This window comes from Octopus bimaculoides, chromosome 20 (genome assembly GCF_001194135.2).
Source record: "Octopus bimaculoides isolate UCB-OBI-ISO-001 chromosome 20, ASM119413v2, whole genome shotgun sequence".
NCBI lineage: Eukaryota > Metazoa > Mollusca > Cephalopoda > Octopoda > Octopodidae > Octopus > Octopus bimaculoides.
In genome coordinates, this window is record NC_069000.1 from 32,143,138 (window position 1) to 32,151,891 (window position 8,754).

General features: G+C 37.4%; 1 protein-coding gene across 1 annotated transcript in view; it reads left to right on the forward strand.

The window, feature by feature from the left end:
* LOC106877684 (pleckstrin homology domain-containing family G member 7) overlaps nt 1-8,754 on the forward strand; it is a 183,844-nt gene that overhangs the window by 83,747 nt on the left and 91,343 nt on the right. The window lies entirely within an intron of this gene.

Sequence of the window (8,754 nt, forward strand, 5' to 3'; positions counted from 1 at the left end):
GTAGTAGCAGCAGCAGCAGCAGTAGCAGCAGCAGTAGTAGTAGTAGTAGTAGTAGTAGTAGTAGTAGTAGTAGTAGTAGTAGCAAATTTGTTCTTTAGACTAAGGGCAATCTGACTAGTCAGACCTATGTTCAAATGTGTTCCAACCGTTATCATCGTATTTTCTTTTTTGTATGATACAGTAGTCCTAAGACCACATTATCCAACGTATCCTTCGTTTTTATAGAACGGCTGGAATTAAGTGATTCGATTGAAAACTTTTACCATGTCCATCGACCACTTAGAGCGTCCTCTACTTTTATCATAAGTAGAGCCTACATTCCAATAAGTATGTCACTAAGTTCTTTTATTTTCATTTTCGCTCAATATTTTGGCTTTTTCGTCTTTCCTGTTGGTCTTGTTGCTAATCTTTTCTGCATCATTATCCTTTGCCGCAAATCTCAGAGGCGTCTAAGCATCAACTTTTATTTGGTTGCATTGGCAGTAAGTGACTTTTGCATTTTGCTACTCTCTTGCTTTGACAAATGGCGAACGTTCGTCTTCAAGTTATCCTTGAGAAATACCTCTATATTCTTCTGTAAAGTTTTGCCGTTTTTTGAAAGATTATTTTTGAGCTTATCTTCATGGATCGTTGTAATAATAACCGTCCAACGGGCGCGTGCTATTAAATCTCCACTGGGTGGCGATTTCATACGAAGCCGAACGTGGCTACGAGACATCGTCATACTCCTCATCACGACATCTGCTCTGATCCTAATTTACATGCCAACTTTAATTTATTACAATTTCACAGAAACTTTATCGAGAAATGGCACTAAGAAAAGCTACTGTATCAGTGAAGAGCCCAAGTGGTATCATCTAACAAAGTACATTATCTTTAATACAGTCTACTCGTTCATTCCATGTGCAATTTTATTTGTGTGTGTCGGTATCATTATAAAGCAACTGTCAAAAAGAAAGCGATTTTTGGCATCTCAGGGTAACATCCATTCTGACCGACAGGGACAAAATGATAACATCATACGACTAGTTCTATCTATTAATATCATGTTCGTCGTCTTCACATTCCCATTTGCTCTATTAGGAATGATAATGACGTTTTCTGACCGAACTACTATATATGCCAACAATGTTTTAAAACCAATTTATCGTATCACACATTTTCTCTCCTATACTAACAGCTTTTTAAATTTTTTCATCTATATCATAAGTGGCAGGAGTTTCCGTAAGGAGCTCGTAAATTTGTTTAAGGAGCCTCTCCAAAGACTTCGGAAGAAACCCTCTCTTGCAGATCCTAGATCACAACTTTCTCTCAAAATGACAACCGTAAGTCATATTTGAATATTACGGTTCATAGTATTGCCTACGGTTTTGTTGCTATTGTTTTTTGTATATTTAGTCTTTCTTTTGTTGTGGTTTTTTTTCCTTTTATTAACATGAACGGAGATGAGTAGACGAATAGGTTGATTGGATGTGACGTCATAAATCGACAGTTTGATGGTTCAAATCCACATCAGAAAAGGATGTTATGGTGGTATCATATTGTTGAATTGTAAAAGATATGAAATAGCATATGAGGTAGGCACAAGCACCAACAGTCAGTTTTGAATAGAGGTTATAAGTGGATTTTATCAACAATAGTACTTGACTGGTGCCTAATTTTATTAGGTCTATAGGGACGAAAGGCAAAGCTGACCTCGGCAGCATTGTAACTCAGATGGCTTGCTACATACGTCCATTAAGGTGAAATACAAAGAAAAATGATAGATAGAACCAAAGGTGGGGGTTACATCGTTTAAGCGTTTAAAATGATATCAACACTAACAAATGAACACATTGCTAATTAAATAATGAATAGCAATAATAGTGTACAATATAAAATATAAACAAGGAAGCATCCCCAAATAAAGAGTAACAACAAAGAGTGCAAACAATAAAAGATTATCAAAGGAAACTGGCCTCGCTGAATTCTCGCAACCAGCATACACAGAAAGAGGAGGCCCATTTAGACTCACCGTTTTTAACACTCATATCAACTATTGACAAAATTTACTGGAGGGCAGCAACTTCCTGTCTAAATGCATGTTATAGTTTAAGCAGTACATGTTTATGGGAGCCTGACCTGAGACGAAAATTTCTGTTGAACAGCGTTCACTGCTCAAAATCTTTCGCTATAATCACCAGATTGCTTTTCTTCCTAAAAAAAGAAGTACAGCAGTAAGTCAATCTTCTTGATAGATTCCACGGATTAACGAATCTGTCTTGCGCGTGTTTCAACCCCCCGATTCACCATTGTGGGGACACTGAACGAATACGCGACGGACGTTCACCTTAATCTGCGGGGGTTTTGGATCGATTAAGTCGCTGGTGACTTCAACACGGCCATGGCTCTAGCATTTTAACACATACAGCAAAGACCTATAATATTCAGCGAAACAGTAAGTCCTCCAAAAGAGACTACGCACATTATTCCACCACCATTACAAGCTTCGTTGCACTATGAATCGTTCAGAAAATGCAATACATAATCACCAAGTCAAAACAAATTCATTGTGATGTAATACGGATTATTGGTTTCAAATTTTGACACAAGGCTAGCAGTTTCAGGAAAGGAGCTAATAGTCACTTATTTTATTGCTCCCGAAAGAATGAAAGGTAAGGTCGAACTCGGTGGTATTTGATCACAGAACTTATGTTGGACGAAATGCCGCAGAGCATTTTGCCCAGCGTCATAACGATTCTCCAGCAAGTAGGCACCGAAAATAGGAATATTGAAAAACAATAACATTACCTAAGAATGGTTAAATCTAAAATTATACACTCACCCATACATCTTTGTTGCGTACCATTGATTATTACATATATAATATACTCACTACGCGTTTATGCAGGGTGGACTGTTATTATAACATTATAAACTGATTTGAAATATTTCGTGTGTCCCATGGATTATGAATATATACAATTTTACACTCTCTACATGTTTCATTTGTGCTATAGATTGCTGTTATAAAAGCTATACACTCACTCTACATGTTACACATCTGCTGTGAACTGTTAAATTCAAATTATACATTCACTCAACATATTTCGTGTGCGCCATGAGTAGTTCAATTAGAAAAACATACAGTGGGGCTTATGTGTTGCATTCCCGATCATGAGATCGTGGTTTAATTCCTGGACCGAGTAGAGCTTTGTATTCGTAAGAAAACAACTTCATCTCACATTGCTCGACGATCACTTCGACACTCGACGTGTAGTACACCGCACACCTGTTCAGGCAATGTTGATTTGATGAAGGGAACGCGCTGACGTACAGCTGAAATATTTGATCACTATAAACAAGTCATTTGAGCAGGTTTGATCAGCAAGAATTACAGAACGTCCTTTCTCGGACTACGACAGTCTACCGTTATACATTTACAATATGTCACCACAAACAATGGCTTGATAAATATGAAATATATATTCAGATAATATATTTGTTTTTCTTGTATAAATTATTGATCAATATAAAACTACACCCTCACTGCATCAAATGCCATGTAGACCCATTGTCTACATGACACATATTAGAGTAAAAAAAATGTTGTGGTTCTTAAATATGTATTTGCATTCATTTTTAAATAATTTCCAATGAATCTGTTATAAAAGTGTTTATTTCAGTTTTCAGAACTTAAAATAATGGGTATCTGTATTTTCATAACATTATGTTTAATGCATGATACGTTCCATATAATACAAATAAAAAAGATTTTGAAGATGATGTGAAGTATATACAAATAAAGCGTGTTCATTATTCAAGTATCGTGTTTTATATTTCATATTTCAGCTAAATGAAACGTAAAAACAAAAATGATTCCAGGCAAAAATAGTAAAATTAATGCAGCATAAGAATACCGATTCTTTATTAGATTTGCATCGTGATGGAAGTCATATTTTTTTATTGAATAAGTACGCATGCGCGTGCAAACACACATACACACTCACATGCTCAGACACAGTGACACGCATATATATATATATCCAAGCACCGTTGTTTTCTGCCAGTACTCCACCCATATTGCAGCTCCTATTTGCTCCATGTACTTCACAAGAATTTTACTCACAATTCCCAGGGATCCAGCACTTATTATTACTATTCTTTTATTGTCTTTGCACAGCTTCTAATGCTGGAGATGTACTACGGTGTCAGCTGTTCACTACCAGTGAACTAAGGCAACATCCCTTATTTTTCGAGCACCTTCCGCAGTATTGGAGCGGTTCCAAGCAGTGCTGTTTTCTTCAAATGCTCCACCCTTATAGCAGCCCCTATTTGTTCCATGTACTTCTCAAGATTTTTGCTCGCTGTTCCCAGGGCTCTGACAATTATTAGTAATACTACCACCTTTTCCATTGACCTCAACTGCTTATACCTCCCAAGCTAACCTGTCATATCTATCGACATTTCTTTCTTCCTTATCGCGTACCGTGTTGTCAGCTGGGCTGGGCATACAGCATAGTTTGCTCTCGTTCACAATTAAAACTACGTCTGGCTTCCTTTTCTATTTCTCATGGTCGCACTGAATCATAAAATCCCACATGATCTTTGCATTATCATTTTCTATGAAGGCATCATCGAAAATGATATGGTACGACCACAAACCCGAAGGCATCATCGATTATTATTATTATTATTGTTATTATTATGTTATTATTATTATTATTATTATTATTATTATTATTATTATTATTATTATTATTATTATTACGGTTTGATTCAGCCCTATACGACTCAAAGTTTCGTAGGCTTCATACAGAAACGTAGCTCGTTGAAAATATATTTCATCTTGTATATTACAAACACATACTCACACACACATCCACACACACGCACACACACACATACACACACTATACATACAGGCATACACGTACATACCCTGTGCATGATTCAGCTACGTACCACAGAAAAGACTGCATGTACTATGACCGATTCATACTACGTACGCTGAAGGAGCAAAGACGCAACGCACTGATTACAAGCCTCTAATATCTGTGCTTTATCAATATCCATTTGGGCGGTCCCTAAGTCATTTTCCCCAGGCAATAAGTAAACAATAATTGATATAAAATGCATAAGCTTTATTCTACTTGAATCAATGAGTATACATCGTATAGTTATGAAATAAGTTTAAAACGTCTGTGTTATCATGTACAGTAACACGATATCCACATTGAAATGTTTGATAAAGGCCAACGTTATTTATAGTTTATGACGCCTAGTATAGTTAATATTGGTTTCAGATTTTGGGGAAAGATTTAAATCAATAACATCAACCCCAGTGATCAATTCGTACTTATTTTATCGACCCCAAAAATATGAAAGGCAAAGTCGGCCTCGATGGAATTTGAACTCAGAACGTGAAGACGGACCAAATGCCGCTAAGCATTTTGCCCGGCGCGGCAATGATTCTGCTAGCTTCCCGCCTTCATTCTTATTACAATATCGGTTCCAAGTTTTGGAACGATGCCAGCAGTTTTGGGGTTGGGTGGCAAGTCGATTCAATGGCCCCCAATGCTCAGCTGGTACTTATTTTATCGACCCCGAGAGGATGAAAGGCAAAGTCGACCTCGGTGGTATTTGATCTTATAACATAGCTTTTTACATGTTTTCTTTGTTTCTTTCTCGTTCTTTTTCCCTTGAGATATTTACAGCTTTTTGGTAGAGAAGTATATGTTGATTCCTTTTATTATATCTAACAATGCATATATATAAATGTGGTCTGCTCCAGCTCATATAGAGATATATTGAGATATATTCATGCATTGCAAATGAAATTAGCATTAACGTAGTAATAATACAGCAAAAATTATCAAATACATATACCCGATGCTGAGACAGGTTATGCATGCATATATTCACACATACACATACATATTGTATACATAAACGCATACATATGTATGTTATTCAGTCTTATTTCAAAGCTGGCAGAAACGTTAGCACGCGGGGCGAAATGCTTAGCAGTATTTCGTCTGTCTTCAACTTCTGAGTTCAAATTCTGCCGAGGTTGACTTTGCCTTACATCCTTTCGAGTCGATAAAGTACCAGTTGCCTACTGGGTTCGATCTAATCGATTGGCCCACTCTCAAAATTTCGGGCCATGTGCCTAGAGTAGAAAATATTATTCAGTCTTATTTCAAGATTGTTTGCCTAAAGAGCTGGTTTCTAACCTAGATCCATGGTTTTTTTCATTGAAATTTCAACTACCACAACGTGGTGTTTTTGCATGTATGTATGTGTACAATATTTGGAGTCAGTGCATGTATGTTATCTATATATGTATAATACTAAGACGTAGAGGACAGCTATAAAACCTGCTGCATCTTAGATTGAACATTCTGTAACTTAGTTCTTAATGAAGTAAAGTGTAACTTCAGGATCACCTGACTCAGTTGTTACCGTTGGTTTCCAACAACAGCTAATGGTTTAGATGATGCGTAAAGAAAAGTGGGGAAGTGTCCACAGTATCTCTCTCTCTCTCTCTCTCTCTCTCTCTCTCTCTCTCTCTCTCTCTCTCTCTCTCTCTCTCTCTCTCTCTCTCTCTTTGCTTCTTTCTTCTTAATTTTTGTGCCTTCTGTATTCGTCTCTTCGTCTGTGTCTATCTCACTTTCGTACATTATCCTAATATGGAACCAAAGATGAGGCAAGAGTCTACTGGAAATAACAGCAAAATCTCCCTTAAATCATTCTATTTGAGAAAAAAAAGGGAGGACACATTGGATGATGTAGTTCGTGATATATTTTGTTTGCACAATAAAGGCACAGGACCAGATATGTTACATATTGTAAATTGCGCAGAAGGATGTGGGCAGGCCTGGTGTTGATCAATGATCCAGTGAGGGCAGATCCGAGCAAATCAGCAATTGCAACAATGCCACTATGTGGACGTTCGACTTGCTAGATATAACAACCAAATTTTCCCCAGAACCCATACCCATCATCCTTGAAATATCCATGAGATATTATTTAGAAAAGACTCCATTGTCCATATGAGAACATATACTATTGTAGGTTTGCTCGATCAGAACTGACTCGGAGCTAATGGACTAAAGCAACAAACAAAGCAGCTTCATCCATGTCCTTATATCACCTAATATGAAATAACTCTTTTGAAGTCAATACATGATGGTTCAACTTACGTAACATATATTTCACAAAGTGGCACTGTTACTTCACAGTGAAAAAGCAAGGAATTTGAACACTTGACACCATATTTCATATACTAAGATAAATAAATTTGATAAACGTTAGTATAAAGAAGAGGAAAGGCGGCGAGCTGGCAGAAACGTTAGCGCGCCGGGCGAAATGCCTGGCAGTATTTCGTCAGCCGTTAGGTTCTGAGTTCAAATTCTGCCGAGGTCGACTTTACTTTTCATCCTTTCGGGGTAGATAAATTAAGTACCAATTACGCACTGGGGTCGATGTAATCGACTTAATCTTTTTGTCTGTCCTTGTTTGTCCCCTCTCTGTTTAGCCCCATTCGGGCAGCAAAGAAATAAGAAACGTTAGCACGCCGGGCGAAATGCTTAGTGGTATTTCGTCTGTGTTTACGTTCCGAGTTCAAATTACTTTTGGGGTCGACAAATTAAGTACCAGTTGCGTACTGGGATCGATCTAATCGACTGGCTCCCGCCCCCAAAATTTTGGGTCTTGTGCCTAGAGAAGAAAAGAAAAGTATTAAAAAGAGGAAAAAAATATAGTTAGAATGGTACTACTCGAAAGTGGGGTTCGAGTAGCCATTACACCTTCATCCATTATATAAAGCCATTTCATTCATTCGTTTATGTTTTATGTCCTAACTTCTATTGTATTGTCTGTCCTTGTTCGTCCTCACTCTGTAGGGCCCACAGTGGCCAATAAAATGAAATAGAGATCGTTTTGGTAGACTCGCGAATTGCGTTGTGTGAACACATTCAATGAACCTCCACTGCATAATTTATCTATACGAACCTGTGGCAGGATATATATATATATATTCTCTTTTTTTTACTGTTTTACTTGTTTCAGTCATGTGACTGCGGCCATGCTGGAGCACCACCTTTTAGTCGAACAAATCGACTCCAGCAGTTATACATTGTAATCCTAGTACTTATTCTACCGGCCTCTTTTGCCAAGCCGCTAGGTTATGGTGACGTAAACACACCAGCATCGGTTGTGAAGCGATGTTGGGGGAACAAACACAGACACACAAGCATATACACACACATATTATATGTATATATATACGACAGGTTTCTTTCAGTTTCTGTCTACCAAATCTACTCACAAGGTTTTGATCGGCCTGAGTCTATAGTAGAAGACACTAGCCCAAGTTGCCACGCAGTGAGACTGAACTCGGAACCATGTGGTTGGTAAGCAAGCTACTCACCACACAGACGCTCCTGCACCAAAGTCTCGTATTGTCCTTGCATTCGAAACGCGCAGTAGATGGAACAGGGACGACTGATGGAGGGGTATACTCTTTAAGTTGCATGTCTCGTTTCTCTGTTTGTTTGTTTTTGTTTTTTTGCGTTGGTCGAAAAAAGTTCGTTTTCTGTTTTCGTTTTTATGTTTTCGTTTCTCATTGTGTTTAAGGTTTTTTTATGTCCTGTACCCATATATGCATGTATGTATACATATAGATGTAGGTATGTACATATATGTATGAATATATGCATATATTTATATATTATTTATATTATATCATATTATATATATATATATATATAT